The sequence below is a fragment of the Eptatretus burgeri genome, chromosome 14, assembly GCF_056783735.1.
Source record: "Eptatretus burgeri isolate ZD-2024b chromosome 14, Ebu_testis_v1, whole genome shotgun sequence".
Classification (NCBI taxonomy): domain Eukaryota; kingdom Metazoa; phylum Chordata; class Myxini; order Myxiniformes; family Myxinidae; genus Eptatretus; species Eptatretus burgeri.
In genome coordinates this window covers 73,117,005-73,124,285 of record NC_140974.1, presented here as the reverse complement: position 1 = coordinate 73,124,285, position 7,281 = coordinate 73,117,005, and the positions used below count along the sequence as shown (strand labels likewise).

The window sequence follows — 7,281 nt, the reverse complement described above, 5'->3', positions numbered from 1 at the left end:
TCTATTTTTGGACGTAATGCATATGGAGCTGGCATAGCCTTATGAAACACTGGTTTGCTGTCCGTCTTCAAGCTCAACCTTGCTTTAGTGCCTCTCAGAGTTCCAATTTCATCCTTGAAGACCTCAGAGTACTGGTTGAGTAAATGTTTCAATTGAGCATCAGTCGATCCGGAAATGGTTGAGTTGACATGTATTGACTTGACAGTGTGCCAGTCGAGCTTGATCTTCCACAACCAGTCTCTTCCCAACAAGGATGGGCCCTGAATGTCCACAACATACAAATCCAGCACAAAGGATTGCTGATTGTACTGTAGCAGCACACATAGTTGCCTTTTGGTTTAATTTGCTCACCGGTGAAAGTACGAAGTACAGCTGTAGTGTTCTTTAGTCTCAGATGTTTGTACAGTTTAGAGTACTCGCACAATGAAATGAGGGAGACTGCCGAGCCAGTGTCCAACTCCATATGCAGGTTTCTCCCCACCATCTTAAGGTGAATCCAGATGACATCCAACTTGTTGACATGGTTGGTATTCCTTTTCTGAGACAACCTTTTCAACTCAGCGACAAAATCACAGATCGATAATTATCCGTCACGCTGATCATGTTTGTGGAATCGAAATCGCTGTGCAATTATGCTGGGTTTTGGGTATAAATGATCCTGGAGAATTTGCACCAATTCCCCATAAGGCTTTGTGCATGGCTTGTCCAACACATTGAGATTCCGAAGCAGCCCGTACATTTTTCTGCCAACTATGCTAAGAAATGCTGGCAACTGTCTTTCACCAGCAATGCCATTCACCAGAAAATACTGCTACAGCCTCTCCAAATATGCCAGCCAGTCTTCCCGCCCCTTCATCAAACGGCTCGATGCTACCGATATAGCCTGCCATATCTTCGTGACTCAATACAAATGGCGCTCACTCACAGTCTGAGTTCCACGGCCTACGACGCTCCAGGCCCCAATGCTGTCTTGCTGTTCCAGCGAAGCTCAATGGCCTTGGACTTCCACAGCAGCTCAGCGTAGATCAAATAACTTTACCGCAGCAAAGAAATCCCATCCTCGTCGCCATTTTATTTCGTATGCAACAGGATTAAGCGGAGCTCGACATAACCATGACAGGCACGGAAAATGGCGGGCCAGGAACGACTATATTCCACACTGCATATCAATACGCAAGGCTGCAAATACACCACAGTTGCCTTCTTCGTCAGGTGAGACCGCATCTAAGGTGACAGGCTCATCTTGTGTGTGTCCAAGTAATCATGGGAAATGTAATGACTAAAAAAAATCTGATGCTACAATTGCTCCTGGGCCTTCAGGGACAAACTTTTCCACCTATTCACTAAACAAATCAATTAGCTAACTAGAAAGGGCACTCGGTAGAGCGCATACTACTTCCGCCACGTAATGCCTGATCCACGAGAACATATCGGGCCCATTACATGTTTGAAATATCATGCTATACAGTACTATATCGTTTTTGGCCCTATCTCTCAATGGGGAAGAATCACTTAAAAAATTTTTAATAATACTCCTATCCAGATCCGGATTCGGATCGTTACCAAAATCGAAGCAATTCGTCCTTGCGACGCACCCAACCTGTCCACCAAGTTTCATCCGAATCCATGCACAACTTTTTGAGATATCCTGCACACAGTCAAACAGACAGACAGACGGAGAGGGGTGAAAACACAACCTCCTTCACCTTTTCTGGTGGAGACAATAAACAGGCAAAAGTTGAAGCAGTTTTATTTCGTTTCGTGCAAAAAGAGCATTAGGCCTCTGATTTGCTTTTTAAAAATTTTCCAAAGAAGTCTTCTTGACTGCTCAGACAAACCATCAAGAAGGCAACTTTAAAGAAAGAGCAGCTACGAAGCCGTGATCTCTTTAAAGAGACACTGGGAGCTAAGTTTTTGCTAAATATCTGTAAACGTTCTTCTGATGAAATGAAACATTGTCCCTGTAATGTGAAAACTTTCCGACCGGTGCTATGGAGGGGTGAATCCTCGAGTGGTCTCACAGCTGTCACCTGCTTGGTGACGTATCTGGTGTTTAGGAAAGATGGTTAAATAACTGAACTTGACAACCCAGGTTCCTCTAATTTGGAGAGAGTTATTTTGGTAACCCAGTGGTGCTGCCTTTGAAAGTTCAGAAATGAATGATTTCTTTTCAAAGGGGGAAACGAATGTTTTTTTTGTTGTTGTTCAGTTATGAATTAATGTTTTAAAACCGATATACAGTCGTGAGATACCCAAAATTGCCCCCCAAATCGACTTATTATTATTATTTTGTTTATCACGGGCTGTTGTTTCTAGAAGTAAAACCACTTGGTTGGACGTGATGACCATGTTGATTACTCAAAAGCAAGTGATGTCCATTTAAAAATTCTTTCTACCACTCAGCATACTTTTCCAAGAGGGACGTATCAACTGAATCATACGGGGTGGGTCATCGACTGTAAGTTTCAGATGATTGGACACACAATGCTCTCCAGCAGTGAATGACTTCACCATTGTCTTGGAAACACCTTGAGTGATATATGTATATATATATATATATATATATATATATATATATATATATATATATATATATATATATATATATATATATATATATATATATATATATATATATCTGTGACGTCACTTCATTCAGATTATAGGATTTTCCAGATGGTTCCACTGCCACCTCACATTTTCAGCAATCTGTCATTCTTTTACAATCATGGAGAGGGAAAAAGTACAAGTTAACAGTGAGTTACCTTCACACGTAACTCTGGGTTCCATTCTCGATTCCACGACAAACTGTCACATTGATGTTTCGCAGACATGCCATGGTTTCCCACACAGGGCTGTGAAGCTATCAGCATTAGTTGATGGACGTTAAAGACCACACAGTGTCCTTTGCAAAGAGGAGACGGGCTATCATCCACACCTTGAACACATGAGAAATTCCGACCCAAACCTACAGGGGGCATTGAATCAGCGGCACGGCCATGCCCCCCCCCTCAACCAGTGATGCCATTCGCAGCCATGTGCTGCATTCAAAAGAAGTGGAGATCATGTAGTGCATCAGTTGGTACACACACTGCATAAAGCCTTTGTTTAAAAAAAAAAATCAAAAAAATTCCAATAATGAAGCTCAAATTACAGTTTCCATGGTGTTTTGCTTCACAATTGATCAATGTCTGTGCCAGGACAGGAGCAAATAGACAAAGGAAGTGGAGTGGTGGGGGGACAGACTCTTAATTTTGTTGAAAGTTTTCTGCACCACTCTACTTTGTGTTACATACAAAAGAAAAAATAAATGGAAAAGTAGGGGCTAAACAAATTTGGCTGTGTGAAGAACTCCACCATGATTCCATACATCACAATCCACCATTCAATATATCCCAATCCACCATGATTCCATATATCCCAATCCACCATTCCAGATATCCTAATCCACCATTCCAGATATCCTAATCCACCATGATTCCATACATCACAATCCACCATTCCAGATATAACAATCCACCATTCCATATATCCCAATCCACCATGATTCCATGTATCCCAATCTACCATTCCATATATCCCAATCCACCATTCCATATATCCCAATCCACCATTCCATATATCACAATCCACCATGATTCCATATATCCCAATCCACCATGATTCCATATATCCCAATCCACCATTCCATATATCCCAATCCACCATTCCATATATCCTAATCCACCATGATTCCATACATCACAGTCCACCATTCCATATATCACAATCCACCATTCCATATATCCTCATCCACCATGATTCCATACATCCCAATCCACCATTCCATATATCCTAATCCACCATGATTACATCGATCACAATCCACCAATCCATATATCCCAATCCATAATGATTCCATATATCCTAATCCACCATGATTCTGTATATCTCAATCCTCCATGATTCCACACATCACAATCCACCATTCCATATATCCTAATCCACCATGATTCCACAGAACCAGGTCAGGTCAGGTATGGGAGCATGCGCCGGAGCAGCGCGTCGCTGCGTCCACTTTCCACCGGTACTCCAGGGGCCTCCATCTGGCCATCCCCCCAGGCAGATGCCTGGCCCATCCCCATCTCCTTGAGATGCCGATCAACCTGCTGCAACCACGAGGCACGTGGTCGGTCCATTGGCCTCCTCCACTCACGAGACTCCCTCACTGAGAGAATCTTGTGAGCAGGATCAGCGTCAGGAAAACGAGCCACATGTCCATACAGCCGCAGCTGGCGCTCACGGACTATGCAGGTAACAAATCTCATCCGAGTCTCTCTCAGCAACTGCTCGTTGGACACAAAGTCGAACCTGCGATAGCCAAGGATTCTCCGAAGAGACCTGGTACCAAAATAATTAAGTCTCCATCTCAGATCCTTGGTCAGAGTCCAAGTCTCACATCCATAGAGCAAGACTGGAAGCACCAAGGACCTGAAGACTCGGACTTTCGTCCTCCGGAGGTGGACAAGAATGAGGGGTAGAAAAGGACGCATGGGGTGGACAAAATGGTGTTGGCAGGTTTTTAAGCAGCACACCGTATAAGTGGTGCCAAGAAGCAGTTTCTTGCTTTTCTTACAATTTACAAGGAATTTGGAGATGGAAGAACACCGTTTAAGCCCATCGTGCCCGCACTTTATCAAACCCCCATTTATTCAGTCGATCAGTTTATCATATCACTTGAACAGGGACTTGATCCCTGAATCCTCAGATGAGGAGTCTGATACTCTGAAGCTCGGTGAGTTATCTGCACCTCGTTGTGTAGCATTTGATCAGGTGAAGTTGACAGCTATATAATTTGACCACCTCACTTGACATTCACCCCACTTCACTCACCAAATGGTTCTTCAATGTCTGTTAATGAGCATCATTTGACAAGTCTTTGTAATTTGTATCATGTGTGTTCTTTCCATTGCAATGCACCATGGTAAAACAGCCCCGCTGTAACACGAGTATGGCTATGTTTACATTCACACAGATACGGATACCTCATGCGGAAACGGCAGAGGCATGTGTGAAATCGGACTCTGTGATCGCACGTACACCGATATGGAATCGGACGGATAAGAATATACATTGCATCACAAGTGCACAAATAGCAATTTCCTGCACAAACAAGCAATATGCCACCGGCTATGTCAGGGATGCATCTTCTGAATCTCCACTGGATGATGAGTTTCTCATTATATAAATATTGTGACCGTTCTGTGAACTGTGAATCGAGAGGCAATGGCACACAACATATAGCAGTTCCTGAGATAGTTATTTCGTAATTAGTTGTTCCGGATAGTCCTTCCCTTATGTGTAATGGGTTTATGGGTCATTATTTGTTGTGTGGGATTAGGTAGTTTCCTCCCCCCCCCATTTATTTTCCCATTTTAATTCCCTGCATACAGTCTCTCTCTTACGCAAGCAAGCATGCCAAGCTCACAACAAACAGCTAATTTGCATACGCATGCCAAATTCCAGTTTGACTCACGCGTCACAATCAAACTGGCACATCACTCCAATCTTCACCAAACTCTACCCACGGACGCTGCAATGATCAAGACACCTATATTGTCACTCCTCACCATTATAACATCATACAAGCTCGCTATATATTCGCCATTGTTTAACAACCACACCACCGCAACCACAATGAACCACCATGCCATAACTCACCTGCCATGCCGTCGCTACCATCACCTCAACCACAATCACCACACACGCCCGCTGCCGCTTTTGGAGTACAAGAGTAGTCGGCGTGGTGTAGCCATGGCAGATACTTTGGACCGGGACGTTCAGATGCTTGAAACTCGAAGCAGAAGTGTGCACTAATCACCATGTAACAACGTATAGCGAGCCCTGATGCTCCACTTAATTGTGGCCCCCATTGGGTATTCAGTGCACGCTTGCACCCAGAGAGCACAGCCAAAGACTGCAGTACCATGTTCAGTACAGAGGTCCGTCATGTGTGGAAGCCTAGAAGATAATGGCAGCACCACCACGGCTGAGGCCTCGCGTGAGAGGTGCCGGTGCTGGGTTAATCATGTGTGCACCAATGTGAGTGCCGTAAGACACAGGCACTCCGCCGAACATCCCATTTGATACACATCTAGGCTCTGTCCCTGCCAAGTGACTATTTAAGTGATGCTTTCCAGACTCGAGAGAGATCTTTCTTGGCTTGGTTAGCGGTACATGGCGAAAGGCAGAACGGAGCAGGAAGACGGAGCTTATGGAACGGAAGTTGTGGAACGTAGCGCTGGGCGAGTGAGTGATCCAGGCGCATATTGAGCACATTCATTAAGGCCAAGCTGATGAAAACATTTACACAAACAGATCATCTTGTACACAAGTAAGCTGTCTTCATACACGTTCTGTCTCACTTTTCTGTCTCGTATATTGTAGACGCATAAGATCAATCGGCAAGGGCAAGTCCCACCAACCATTCTTTCAGAACGGTGTTCTCCCATCCCCATAGACACGCACCTCTTTCCCGTTTCCTCCTTGCACCTCACCCACACCCTCACTTGCACCTTCTCAAATTTGCACCCTAGACACTACCAGTGTGCCTCCTCTTTTACCCCTCCTCAGTGATTGGGCCACACAGGTTCGTCAACCCCACTTGTTGAGTAAAGAGGTCGAAAGCACCTTATCCTTTCTCTTATCTCTCTCCTTAATCTACCCTTCCTCTGAATGATCCTGATGGTGCCTGTTTTGTTAGTGAGTAAGATTGTGCTAGTATTAGTATCGGGTTAGCTCTGCACTGTCTTTTTTTTGCTTACTGTATTCAGCAACTGCATTTCTTTTTCCACACCTCCCCATTTTGCATGCCATTGCTGTATGAATCTTCCCTGTGTAAATAAACCCTTTGCTTGACTGTGCCACATTTCATTCTTCGGGCTGTCTTTGAATAAATGCTCTTTGTTGTTACAGTTCAGCCAGCTTGTAGCATCCTTTCCTCCACCGATCCAGCATAGTCTGCATGTTTGTTAGCCAGGAAGTTGTACCCCATCGATTGGCTCACCATGGTAGCCGGTGAATACTTGGTCGCTCCGCTCGGTTGCACCTGATCAGGTAAGTTAAGGCGAGTACTTATCGAGGACACGAGCCCCCTTGATCCTATCAATCCAATGGAAAGGTAACACCTGAAATAATGAGAACCCTGCCAGAACTGATGGTACCAATCGGCGTTCATAGTTGACTAGCAACCCGCCGGGCCACGGAGTCATCCGCAACTCTTGGCCTCAGGACCGGGCGTTC

General features: G+C 44.6%; 1 protein-coding gene across 4 annotated transcripts in view; it reads right to left on the bottom strand.

The window, feature by feature from the left end:
• The window catches only part of LOC147013613 (glycine N-methyltransferase-like), a 97,921-nt gene that overhangs the window by 86,579 nt on the left and 4,061 nt on the right, over positions 1 to 7,281 (bottom strand). Inside the window, exon 1 of one of the 4 annotated variants that reach the window (XM_085855571.1) lies at positions 1,564 to 1,638. The exons of 2 other annotated variants lie outside the window; for them this stretch is intronic. The gene's annotated coding sequence lies outside the window, so the exon portion shown is untranslated. Of the gene's footprint in view, positions 1 to 1,563; positions 1,639 to 7,281 lie in introns of those variants that run through there. One more of the 4 variants, XM_085855570.1, reaches the window with a different exon arrangement.